At 38.2% G+C, this 14,246-nt stretch overlaps 1 protein-coding gene across 2 annotated transcripts in view; it reads right to left on the bottom strand.

Annotated features, from left to right (window-relative positions):
• TRHDE (thyrotropin releasing hormone degrading enzyme) overlaps positions 1 to 14,246 on the bottom strand; it is a 209,649-nt gene that overhangs the window by 170,520 nt on the left and 24,883 nt on the right. The gene's annotated exons all lie outside the window — the stretch shown is intronic.

Raw genomic sequence — 14,246 nt, 5'->3', positions numbered from 1 at the left:
GTGTACGGAACTGCTCACACATCTGACTACATGGAGCACCAAACATGCTGACCAGCACACGTTCAATGAACAAGGTAACACAAAGCATCATGAGGCCATCCATTATTCGCAGTCTTTCTGTTCTTCAGTGCTTCCTTATGGCAAAGACAACATAGAGCTTATGACAACTATTAACCACAAAGGCTCAGAAAGGAGGGCCACTTTTGGTACTCCTCCCTCACACAGAGCCTGATTGCCACAGCAGGGAGGGGCAAAAGTGTGCTCTGTCTGCAGTGGCTGGGGCAGAAGGCCTCTCCCTGAAGTTCATAATGACCAGACAAAAATGAGACTCTACAAAATGACAGTTCTAATAATAATACAAGTCTCTACTACTTCCTGTGGCAGGATTAAATCCCACCCAGGGTTCCAAGGAAAGCAACAGGGCAGAAATCAGAAAATATCAATGCAAACATGAAGTGAAAATATCAGTCTTGAAATATTCTTGAAATATTTCTAAATGCTCTATTTGGGACCAAGAAAAACCCATGGGATTTTCAGCTTCAGTGAAAGCATTACTAAACAGTGCTTTGCTGCTCATTTTCTGAACCAATTCAGTTACCCAAGTAGAACTCAGACATCAAACCTCAATACACTGTACCTGTCAATTCTGTCTTAATCCATTCTCGCTTTCTAGGGGGTATTCCGTCATCATTCTTTGCTACTAACTATCTCCACCATTATATTTATATCTTCGTATCATATTACAGAGCCAGTGCACAATCAGCCATGATAGTTACGATTTGTAAGGTAAAATGGATAACGCCGTGTAACTTAATGAGACATGTAATAATGCAGACTTTTCATAATCACCACCTGAAAGCACATAAAACATCACCAGAACTCCTCCAAGTCACTACTTCCATTTATTGCTTCCTTCCAAAGTTTACAGTGGCTTTATTTTGCACATTCCCTGTTGGCTAAGTGAAGTGTACTTTCTAAAACCAGAGACTAACAACAGTTACAAATTAAAGCTTCTTGAAACCTTTAGATTATGAAAAGATGGTAAGAACTGCAATTAGAGTTGTGATGAACACTGTCATGTATCATTAAACCTTTTTTACACAGATTTGCATAATTGTTTTACTGGCATAGTTAACTGTATCAGTGTATTAGAAAAAGAAGACTCAGTCAACCAAGTATGCAAAAAAAATCATTCAATCTGGCAGTGGCCAAATGTGTCCATTATGAAAAACTGGACAACAGAAGGGAATCAAAAATATAAGAACATACAAGAAAAAGTCGAAGTTCACTACACTGCATTACAATAAGTGTCTTCTGGCAAATGCAGAAAAGGTGTTTAAAGATGTTAAAAGATTGGAGCCAGGTACCAAAACTCAAATAACACAACGCTGCAAATTTTCATTTTCTATCTACTTAATTTTGAGCATAGTTTTATTTTTCCTGTAAAGTTTCCCTGGTGCCTTTCCACCTGCCTAGCACAGCTCCAGACTGACAGTGCCGCACTGCTGAACACAGAGATCACACCTAAGCTTGAACACAGTTCAGAAATTATCTGTGTCTTTGCCCAGGTCTCTCATGGGCATTCCCAGGCATGCCAGCTATCTTCTAATGCCAGGAAAGCTCCATACAAAATGCAGTTAATGCTGATACTTTCCTGTACAACACACCTTTTTTGGCTGCATCACAGGATTGTTATTAGTCTGTTTGCCTAAAACCAGGAGAGACCCGATTTTAACTTCTCTCACTTTCTTAAAAAAAAAAAATTCAATATTGCGTATCCCAAAAGCATACCCTAAGCACCTCTTTATGGCCTTTTCTGAACAACAGTGGCTGCATGATGGTGTAGTCTTCATTTAACACATCTGATGGGTGGCATTACCCAGAAAATAATTAAAAATTCTGTCCAGAAATTGTGTGAAAGGAAACAAAGGAGTGAAAAGTAACCAAGCAGTGGGGATACTCATGCCAGAAGGACACTCGCTCTACTAGGAGCTGCTTTCCACCTGAACACCCTCAGAACATAACATGTATGAAGGAACCCTAGACATTCTGGAGCATTAAGCAATACAGCCTGTAGGGCGTTCAGACAGTGCCCTAAGAAGCTTCAGCAGATAAAACAGAATGAAGATTAAGACAAGAGATTTGTGTTTAGCATATTTTTTGTTTGTTTGTTTACTGCTCTCACTTCAGAAGACAGATAAGCTGAGTTACTTTATAAGTATGTTGGACTGAACAACACTGCATAATTATTACATATTTTCCCACAGGCTGTTTGATCATTATTCTAAGAATTTGATTTTACATTAATTTAAATAATAAACAAGAAGAAACTTTTCTGCAGGGTCAGACCTAAGTATAAATAAAAGTAGTATGTGTCCTGCCAGGAAAGATAAAGAGGATTCTGGACTAGCTGCATAATTCATCGAATACTGCAATGGCACATGTAAGAGTATAAGGACCATTCAAAAAGAAAGGGCCCACAGCATTGATATTCACTTAAAAATAATCTTGTTTTCTGATTTCTTCAGCTTTCTTCTCTGTTTTTGCTCCCTTAACTGGATCTCACACACATTCTTACACGTGTAGATCTGAACACCATTTAAAACTAGATACAAAGAAGACTAATCTGTTTTACAACCTGAGCTAGTGCTTTAGATGCATGCTCTATTTTTCCTACCAAAGAGTATATGTTGACTCCATGAGTAGAGAGAGAAAGGTGCCCTGGAAGATTTGCAAAGACTCCTTCACAGTAAGGGTGGTCATCCAAACTAAATAATAAAGTCTCTTCTTGAATGCTTCAATGGCATCCTTTTATCTTCCTAACCTCTAATAGAAACTTAATCAGTCCCTTTAGAAGACCATTTTGATAGAGGCCTACGACAAAACTAAAAATTATCTGCCTATGTCAAATGTACTCACATCCAGTTCATGACCTTGTCTTCCACCAAATCAGTATAATTACTTGCTTGCTTACGTCTGGCTGTATCATAATGAATGTCTATACAGTGGTAAAAGACCAGTGCTCACAGTTTTCTGGAGCTCAGAGCTGTATGGACAATGTTATGAATAATTCTTCCTACCATTAATAACTACAAAACACAACAGCAGACAGCTATAGCCACAGTGTTAAGGATTTAAAAAAGTTTATAAAGGTTCATTGTAAGACAACCCACACAACTCATTTCCTCTTGCATACCTGTGCAGTCCATGATTATATCATTACATGATGTCTTTTACTACATGACATTTGGCTCTTTCAAGATTAGAGTTATTTGATTCTTCTTATTACCCTTTTTATATGGTAACCTCGGAGTACACTACAGCCCTGAAAATATTACTGAAACTCTTTTCCACAAGCTTTGCAAGATTAAATGATATTATTACTTTCATGTAAGAAAGTAGAGAACAAAGGAAGACAGAGTTATTCTGGGCAGCTATCTTGACACCTCACCATGTTAAGTATACTTAGGATTTTTATTGCACACACTTAAAGCACTGTTCTCATTACATCTTACTTCAGTAGTGAACCCTACACAACTCTGAGTTTGGTGACGGGTGTCTTCATTAAGGTAAGAAGAGAATACATAGCACATGATTTGTGACTAAATGAGACGGTGTTAGTTTATATAATTTGCTCAGAGGCAGAGACAGTGGGGAAATTCCAAGACAGTACTCAGCCTCAGGACCACCTGACATCTTGCACCAAGCTTCTTCCAAGGGTGGTGATTAGTAAGGTGGGGACCATTGACGTAACAGGCATATCCACTACACAGTGGTGCTGTCCTGATGCTGCATTGCTCCTCCTGTGTCTGAATGAGGTAAATACAGGAAAGATTTTATGGGGGATCATCCTAGTAATGATATTATCATGATATTGTGAATACATAGACAAACCAAAATTCATACACAGTAAATTCTGCTTTTTCTTAGCTCTTCTTCCACTCTATTTGCCACCATTAGCAATTTTTTAACTGAACTTGTGACTACTACGAAAAAATCCAACCCCCTAATAAATCTCTTATATGGAACTAGTTTTCCCTCTTCCTAACATCAGATTGAATAACTAGGTTTGTATCTTCAGCCCTATGCTCCTTCTGGCATTTATATGTTGTTGTTTTTAAGCAGCACAGCCCCAGATGGAAGACGTGACGCATTTTCACTTTTGTGAATAGCAGAGCAAGAAGTTAAGAGTTTATAAATGAAATTGCTGCACTGCATATTTTCTCCTTTTCTAGCATGAGCAAAACAGCACTGCTTCCCCTGGTTTCCTTTCAAGAAGCTCTGGATTAATTTCATTAGAACTTTAGATAATGACAAGACAACAGCCACAATCAGATACCACCATGGAAAAATCACCCCTGAAGATTAGTTTTAAAATATCACTTACCTAACTCAGGTCCTTTGAATGACTTTGGCAGTATATCAATTAAAACATAAAATGTTCCCAAACTTGTATGGCAAATTTCATACACCTGTTGTAAGCACTCAATAGTCTCTGCCTCTATTTTTATTCAAAAGTATTTGTTGTATAAAAACTTGAGTTTCAGAAATAATTTCTACATATTATGACAGCTTACACAGCGCCTTTTAATATTTCAACATTTGATACTTGAAATATATCAAAGCAGTTTAAAAATATCTGCAATACCAGGTCTTCAAATTAGATAAATTCGGTCAAGAACTGTTCCCCAGAGTGATGGGTTGTTGTGATATATCATATATCATATGCTAAGAAACACGCAACAGATTTAGAACACACTGCATCTAACCAAAGGTAAGCTATTAAATACTGTGTATAAGAAAAATCTTCCTGTCTGCTGCAAAAATTATTCATCAGCAAGAAAGTCAGCACTTAAAAACACTTGTTCTTATTACTTCATAGAGTTTCAAAGAAAATATGAATTAGTAACTATATACAAGGTACAATGGACAAATTCTGACAAGTACAAATAGAAATAGCAGTAAAAATTATTCTGGTGAATTGTGCGTTCACTAAAAATGTTTCCAATGTACCAAAGACTAGTGATAACTTCAGAACATAACAAACAGAGGAAGGTATTAAGATGAAGTAGAATTATTCTGTTTTGACATCTTAAAAATGCAACTTTGCTCTTTTTCAAGAAAAGGATGAAATGGATGAAGAATGATAAGAAAAAAACAAAACAAAATATTTTTTTCCACCACTCTGAGATATTTGGGGTCAAACAGAAGGCTTTTTTCAATGTGGAATACATTCTACATTTTAACCATACAAATAGAGAATCAAAATATATTATTTAAAGATAACCAACTGAAAAGGGACTGTTGTTCAACCTCCTGCCTCTGTAGGAATCACCAAAGATGAAGGATGATCAAAGAGAATGTACGTATGTTCCCCCTCTGGCATGAGGGGAAGACACAACCAACCTTTGCTAGAGGTTTCAAAAGCTTAAATCTGCTCCCCCAGGGAATTAAGGAAGCTTGGCAGAAATCAGGATGTTACAGGATGATGCCTGCAGGCCTGAAGCATGCCACACACCAGAGCCTACTGCTTGTTTTGAATTCAACATCCACTTTTACATTTAAAACCAGCTCTTAAAGACATCATTCTCTATGCCATCTTTTTATTTCATGTGCGTTCCTTTTGAAAAACTTTCACTCTTGCAGTAGTATTATCTCCTTAGTGGAGGGGCATCTTGCTTGATTTCAAGGTGAATTGGTTGGCTTGGTTTTTTTGTGTTTTGTTTTTTTTTTTTAAATTTATTTCAACAGTGAGGAAATTGTGCCATCAGGAAAACAGTTTACATAGTGATGACCATTGTTACATCTCTGCCATAACCCAGGGTACAAGTCTACTGCTCACAATAAACCCACATATTAGTTCCTCCAAGAATTTCTAGATTTAGTTTTCAAGATCTGTAAACCCTGAAATAATTCTGAAATTCTTATTTTCTTTAAATCTTTAATCCATCTTTTCCATGATTTAAAGCTCCAATTGCTATCACTGTCTTCACCGATGCCCTTGGGGGAGTTATAGCTCACTCAATGAGAAACACTACTCCAAGGGAGCAAAATGCACCTCTGTTTTAACAAGGGAAGGCTTGTGAGAACAGATGGCTTATTGGGCTCTAATGACCTAACATAACACCTGTTGAACTCAATGGAATGATTCCTATTAACTACTGAGGTTTTAAATCTGGAGGAGACAAGGCATGATCGGCTCAATCCCTGGGGTATGGATGCTTTCTCCAAGACAACTTTCACCAACAGCAGATGCTCTGTTTCCAGTTCATGCTTTCAGATCACCACTTCAGTACTCAATATGCATGGGAAAGAAGGAGGAGGGAAAAAAAAAAAAAAAAAAGAAAAAAAAAAAAAAAAAACATCTTAGAAATGCCAGAATGCCAGAGATCATTTAGGCAAACTTGACACCCACAAGTCCATGGACCCAAATGGGATGCATCCAGAAGTGCTGCAGGAGCTGGTGAATGTTACTGTTAGGCCACTCTGCATTACCTCTGAAAGGTAATGGAGAAGTCAAGAGAGAACCAAGGACTCGAAGGAAGCCAGTGTCACTCCAGTCTTCTAAAAGGTCAAGGAGGAGGAAACTGAAGGCCAGGCAGCCTTTCCTCCAACCCTAGAAACATGACAGAACAGCTCATTTTAGATGTCATCCCTAAGCATGTGGAGGAAAATAAGGTGATCAGGAGTAGTCAGCATAGATTCACCATGCTTAATCAACCTGATGCCTTCTATGATAGAATGACCAGATGGGAAGATGAGGGGAGAGCAGTGGAAACTGCCTATATTGACTTCAGTGAGGCTTTTGATATTGTCCTCCCTAACATTCTCATAGATAAGATCGGGACATATGGGTTAAATGAGTGGATCCTGCACAACATGCTCTAGGTGACTCTGCTTGGACAAGGTGGTTGGATCTGATGGCCTCCAGAGGTCCCTGCCAACCTCAACAATCCTGTGTGTGTGTGTATGCCTGAACATCTGTGTGCCAATTCTCTGGTCAAGACCACTGATTATTCAGATCATAGGAAACACAAACACTGACTGGATCTTATGTTTATATCACACATTAGATGAGGAAAATAGCTCTCTGCTGCCTGTAAGCATCCTGACAGAAACTTTACAAAGTAATGGCCATTCATTTGTCTCGGCCACAGTATCAGGAACAAAAAGACTGGCTTTGATGCCAGGAAGAGGAGAAAAAGCATCTATAATTCCATCCCTCAGTTCACACCATCTGATACCATAGACATTCCCACACAACAGACTTCTCAAAGTACTTTGACCCACAGAGAGCTTTGGTCTACACCACACCACATAGCGCTATGAGACCACAACTGACCTAAATTTCACTCTCTCTCCTTTAACTTGGCAACATTACATCAACTTTCTAAGTGCATGTGGCTGATGTTCCAAAGATGGAATCTATTTAGCTGTCATGTATAATTCTCCCATTCTTTTTTATCTTTGCTCTGAATGGACTGAGAACAAATGAGAGTACAGCAATTGACCAAAGGTCAGATGACAGCTTTAGATCTTGTTTTCTCAGACAAACATAAACTAGGTAATGTGGTATCAACACGGAAATCCACAATTAAGGATAGTTTCTCCTCCCACTAACTTCAAGCAGAATTAAAAGTAACTTTGTCAGGTGTTTTAAGCAGTTCAGAGTGCTCTCACATTACAAAACAGATGTTTCTGCACATCAGCTGGTATCAGCAATATCGTCCTGGGAATAATGTTTGTTCTTTAATCTCTTCCTCAAAGCTAGCAGACTACACCATAAAGCACAGCTTCTTGGAAGGCCTCTCCAGACTCACTCTTATCATCTGTGTGGCAATACCCACAGGCTCAGCCCAGCACTTGTACATCTGGGGTCTAACTCACAATGATTTAAAAAAATCTCAGTTCAGGAACATACTTACGCATATGATAAATTTTAAGTACATCTTTAACCTTAAGCATGCACTTATGTATTTCAGCAGGTTCTAACATTTCAATAGAGTAGCAGCTTAAGAATTTTATAAAGGGGGAGGAAACAGTCTTATGCTCTTTACTTGAAGATCTGTAGTACTCCTGTAGCAAGTGAAAGCTGCAAACATATGCAATTACTCCGTACTTAAAAGCCTTTATTACTTCCTAATTCGAGATCGCTTATTTTGCTCACTGATTGTACTCCAGGTACAAGTAGTGTTTTTATTAACGTTACAGAGATAAATGTTCACATTTATATATTTAATATAATAGATTTCCCTGTTCTTCCTGCTACTTCCTTCACTGGGTAACTTCTGCAAACTTAGCGTCAAATCTCAAGCATGTTTTAAAATCTGATAAATTCAGAAGACATTGACATCATATTCTCTACATAAGTAAATAAGCTACAAGCCAAGCTCCAGTAAGAAAGAGTATGAGTTATTTCACTTGTGTGTGTAACTCCATGAGTTTTGTCTGCTCATATGCAATAAATTCTACAATGGAGCAAGGAAGAAGAAAATGGAGAGAGGAAAAAATGAGAGAAGTAGCTGTAGTGAAATATCAAATCTGCTGTAGTGAACATACTTAAACTTGATAATGGGGGGGAAAAAATGACAGAAAAAAAATGCCTTATTTCAATCTCCCATTCATTATTCATCATGGACAATACCCAAAAGAGACTGTACAGTAATGAAATGTGTTCACTGAATACCAAAGGGACAGATCATCTTTATAAGGAAGTTTTCCTCCAAACTCAGAGCAGACACACACATAACTACTCTGAGTCTTCTCAGATAAGATAGAGGTAATATACTTATAACAACAAATATGTTTTTTTCATTTTATTTTTTAAAGCTAGGTGGAAATCATAACCCATTGCCTTCTAGAAGAAACACTATTTTGTGGAGGTTGGGTGCAACCTTCTTGAAGTAAACAAACACCATCTCTGCATGCTCATCTAAGGCAGCTTTAAATGGCTTAATAAGCCAGTTGAAATAACAGAACTGATCATTAAAAATAATGTTTGTAGAAGGGAAGCAGTTGACAACAACTATCAAACAAAGAAATTGTCAGGTATTTTCATAATAAAAGAGACTTTTGTGCATCTCCTTTCCAAATAAACACGTGTAAGGGAGAAGCATCTAGTTGCTTCATCAATTTCTCATCTGAACAAAACAAATCCCAGTGTTTGCTGACTGCTAGAGCCAAAGGTGCAACTATATATTCCCCTAGAAGGCAAAACTGTCATGCAGACATACTGCAATTTCTAACTTGAGAAGAGATCATAAAATACTTTCAGAAGTTAATGAGCTGCACTCGTATATAAATCCAACCAATGCTCAACTGGCATAAAATAAAATACTGACTGTATCACTGACCATAGTGTCATTACATTAATTTAGAGCACTCAGGATCTGTATCGTACTGCTGAAATAGCTCAGGGACAGAAAGTGAACATGTTAACAACTAACGTGCAGCAAATGTAATTACAGGTGCCATTTCAGAGCCATTTGAGCCAACCAAGACTGCCACTATCTCACCCCTTCACATAGTCATTCAGCCTTGACTCTTCCTACATATATATCAGCACTCATTTCATCACAGAGTAAGCTTTCAGACATGAGTGGAGTAAACGCATCAACCAAACAGGTAGTATCTAGCTTCCCTGCTTAAACAGCCTTGACATGATAGTGCCTGTTGATGGGAGAATGGCTTTTTCCTCCAAGAAGGCCTTTCGCAGTAGACATATACCAAAGCTTTACATCAGTTTCCACATCCTTTGGATTGACTGGGATTGTAATTTAAAAGAATTCTCTTATTCAAACAATTTTTCATTGGCTATTTTATACTCAAATGAATGACATCATACATCATTCATAAATAACTTTTCATCCACCTTTGGATAAAAAAAAAGTAAGAGTTAGAAAAGCATACAAGTTTAACAAAAGTGCTAAAAAGTGACCTATATCATTCAACAAACTATACAGTATAACCAATTTCATACATCTAGAGACTGCAATTCCATTTGAAATTATAATCTGCAACTGTTATAACTGATGATTTATTTTTGGCATTGTCTTGAAGGCCATCAACATGACAGCAAGGCGCTACTGTGCTATGTATCTAGTTACATAAATAAGAACAAGGGTTGACTGTTGCTCTCCGTCTAAAGAGAGGTTCCTTAAGTTCACTCATATCTAAGAACAACCCTTCCACACCCACAACATCTTTCATTAAGTGGCTTCTGTTCTGAGACTATTTAGCTTTAATGGGAAAGGATATTTTCTTACTCACTTGACAGAATTTAAGAGTTTTCAGCTAAGCCATCCCCCACAAAATAGCCACTAAGAAACATGGGGCAATTGTCCACATATTGCTAAGCAAGTGGAATAGAGGCAAGACTGTCCGCAACAACAAACAGGTTATGGCAAGGGTATGTCAGTACTTTCACATTCCTCATTAATTCAGCAAAACCTCACTGGAAGTCTGGTGAAGACAAACTTTGACAAACACAAAATATATTTACAGTAAACGCTCATCAGTATAATAATAATCTTGTGATAAACAAAACAAAGCACAGCCCTAAGAAAATGCATTTACTCAATACATAGCTAATAGTAACAGAAATGAGCTAAAGGAATACAGGGAATTATTTTGTGACCTAAAGCAAAACTTAATAGAAAAACTGTTTGCAAAGTAAACAGATTAGTACTGTAAAGTGCTCTACAGTTTGAAACTTGTTGGCTCTGAGAGAAGTCAGCACTTCATCAACAGGTCTTTGCATTGTGCTGGAGTCAGCCCATAACACTTCTCCACAAACTGGCCCTTAAGAGGGAGAAAAATTTGCATGTGGGAGATGTTGTGCTCAGACTGCTATAAAATCCACAACAAAAACAGTTAACATCAATAACAGCAGCAACCATATTAACAGCAAGAGGTTCTTCAGGCTAAAAACTTGTCAGAACAGAGACACAGCATTTGCCCACTACAAGCAAAATCTATAAGTCATGAAATAGGGAAACAAGAAATCATTATTTTTTTCGTATGGATATCTACTAAAATTTTTTCTAAAAAAAACTCCCCAAATCTATGGAAAAATATAAAAACTTAAAGAATAAAAATAAAAAACAGAAAAGCTGCCTGTGTTAGTAGCATCCAAATATTTTTGCACAGCTACCCTCTGACAAAGCCACAGGCAGAACAAGCACTTCAGCCAGAGAAGATAAATTGGTGGAGGTGGTTCTCTATTAATAATGTCCCAGCTCACAGCTAGAAGGATTCCTGCCCTACTCTGGGCACACCAGTCTCAGGGTAAAACATGGGAATGGAGGAGGGGTCCGGGGGGCAGGGGGAAGGAAATTATAATTGTAAATAGAGAAAGAATAATAGAAGGGCTGAATCAATTAGAATACTATTACAATTTGAGGACTCCCATCTGAGAAAGATCAAGGCCACAACCAGGGATCAAAGTGATTAACCACCTAGCCAGCAGAGACACAGATGAGAAGAAGCAGATCAAGCATACCCAAAAAAATGTGAATTGGCAAATAGATGATTTTTGCTGCTTAATAGAGAAGCTACAAAATCCAAGTATTCTGATATATACAAACTTGGACAAAGACGATAAAGATAGCTAAGATCTAAAGAACAAATAACAGCATACTGTTTATATTAAAATTAAAACAATATAAAATATTTAACTGCAGAGCTAATCAAATCCCTTCCAGAATACAGAAAGGTCAGATATTTATGACTATGAAATATCACTTATGCACATTTTATCATTCAAGTTATATTCTCCATCTTAAAATATCTGCTATTTGAACAGTATATTGCCTACCAGAAAGAGGCTAATGAATCAGTGTTATTACCTGCACACCTATGGAAAAAGTTGATTACTGATTTCCTAACAATTTCTGATTATAGTTCAAATGTCATGCCTGGCTTACATCTGGACAGCTACCAGTCAGCTCACCAGCTGACATCTTTATTCATAGTGGACTGTTAGAATGCGTTAGATGAATAAAGTTATAAACAGGATAATTTCTAAGGAAAAGAGGATTAGAACCACATTAATAATAATGTGTGATTCCAGAGCAATTCCTTCATGAGGAAGTTAATTTGCACAAAATGAAACAGAATCATAGAATGGTTTGGGTTGGAAGGCACCCTTAAGATCGCCTAATTCCATCCCCCGCTGTAGGAGGGATACCTACCTCTAGACCAGGTTTCTCACAGCTCCATCCAGCCTGGCCTCGAGTGCTTCCACAGAGGGGTCAATCACAAACTCTTCAGGCAACCCATTCCAGTGTATCACCACCCTCACAGTAACCAATTCCATCCTGATACATGCAGTCCAACAGATCATAGTAAGACAGAAAGAAGAAAAAGGTTTCCCAAATCAGGCTTACCAAACTTGCTGCAAGCTAGGTAGTCACAGTGCTGGCCAAGCTGAAGTTTGAAGTGTTAAAGAGGCAACAAATCAGGCAAACAGAAAGCCAGAATTTTGTGGAATTTTTGCCACAATCATTCCTTTACTTCCTAGTTCATCAAAACAGACTGTACAGATAAATTCCTTTGCTGACACTGGAGCAGATTGCTGTTGTTTAGTCCTTCCTTCCCTTTTCTCAGCTGCAGCAGAAAGCTATTCCCCTGCTTAGCTTCCAGCTGACACTCATGTCAATGTAACAGCTTCATTAGTCTTTCTTTTTAACACTTGCTTTGAGCTTAAGATAACATTCCCTCTCATGAGACGTACCCTAACTGCACAGTACAAAGCAAACCTTTAAAATGGCAGGCTTTGTTTACTCTCATATCCGCACCCACAGAATAAACAGTGTTTACAGCCAGAGGATTTGTACCTCCAGGTATCCATATTAAAAAACATTAAAGCAACTTATTGCAGGTAATATCAAGAGTGTACAAGCAGAAAGCAAAAGCATTTCCACCCTTGACCAACTACCAACATGGACAAATGCAAAATCATTTGGAAGCTTCTGTGGAACATACACACTGCAAAGGATGAAGCAGGAACTTCATAAGAAAGCTTTTTCCAGGTTCAGTGTATTTCAGAGTAGACCTCCTGTAGTTTTGTTTCCTAAGTTTCTGGTGCTTGGCTGCTGTTGGCAGGACATCCAGTGAGAAGGACAAATGGTCTGACCTATACCTCAAGACTCCATACTCTAATCAGCAAGAAGCAGGAGTTTGCTCTTGAAAATTTGATTTCTCTAAGACTCAAACTGCAACTAATGTACTGGGATGGGGGAAGGTTATTAAAAAGAGAACAGGGACTGAAGGAGCTTGGCAGAGAAAATATAAACTAATATGCAATTGAGAGTCTTCAGATCAGCCTCTGAAGTGAAGGAAACTGCTACCAGAAGCTTCTAAGGAAAACATCTGCATAAATACCACTGACTAATATTCTGCTGCAAGTGTTGCCTATAGCTCTCAAGCATTTTAGAGGCAGTAACAACAAGCTATCTACTGTGCTTTTCCCATGAGGGTCTTTGAAGCCACAGTCTCCTATTAGAAAGAGCAAAGAAAAAAAGATGAGGGAGCAAGAATGAAATCCCAGGGAGAAGCATCACTGCTGGTTTCTGTGCTCATAGTCCTGACTGATTCCTTCTTAAATGAAAGGACAAAGTGGAAAGCCCTCCCTGGTTCAAAAACCAGCTAGACTCATTGTGAGTGCCCCAAAGGATGAAGCCTATGAGCTCAATGCTGCATTTGGTATCCAGCTGTGGTATTTCAGGGCCTCCCAGCCAGCTGCTGCTCCCAAATGCCTCTGTGCATTACCCTTACAAATCCAAGCAGGCCTCCAGACTTTTACTGCATTTCATCTTTGCTCAGCAAAAAAATAAATAAATAAATAAAAATAAAAATAAAAATAAATCAGCAGGTTAGTAGGTCAGAGATAATGTTAAACGACTGCCTGGATACTTCACCTCTGGTTTTCTTCTCAGCAAAATGAAAAGGCCTCATTACTGAGGAAAAAAAAAAAAAAAAAACCAGCAACAACATCAAACAAAAAAATAACTATCCACAAGCCACTATGGGTCTGTAGATGGTGAGCTTGGTCTCAGAAACCAATAAGCTTTTGGAAGAGGGCACATGGAAGCATGGGTGACTGCTGCAGAGCAGGGTGCAGAGAAGCAGGCAGGCAGGCTGGCATTGCTGCATCACATATCCCTACATTGCACAGACACAGATCTGCATCGGAGCTAATGAGCCTCAACACACAGCACAGCAAATGGCCTAGGATGTGACGCTCT

Source organism: Excalfactoria chinensis, chromosome 1 (genome assembly GCF_039878825.1).
Source record: "Excalfactoria chinensis isolate bCotChi1 chromosome 1, bCotChi1.hap2, whole genome shotgun sequence".
NCBI lineage: Eukaryota > Metazoa > Chordata > Aves > Galliformes > Phasianidae > Excalfactoria > Excalfactoria chinensis.
This window is presented reverse-complemented; position numbering and strand designations above follow the sequence as displayed.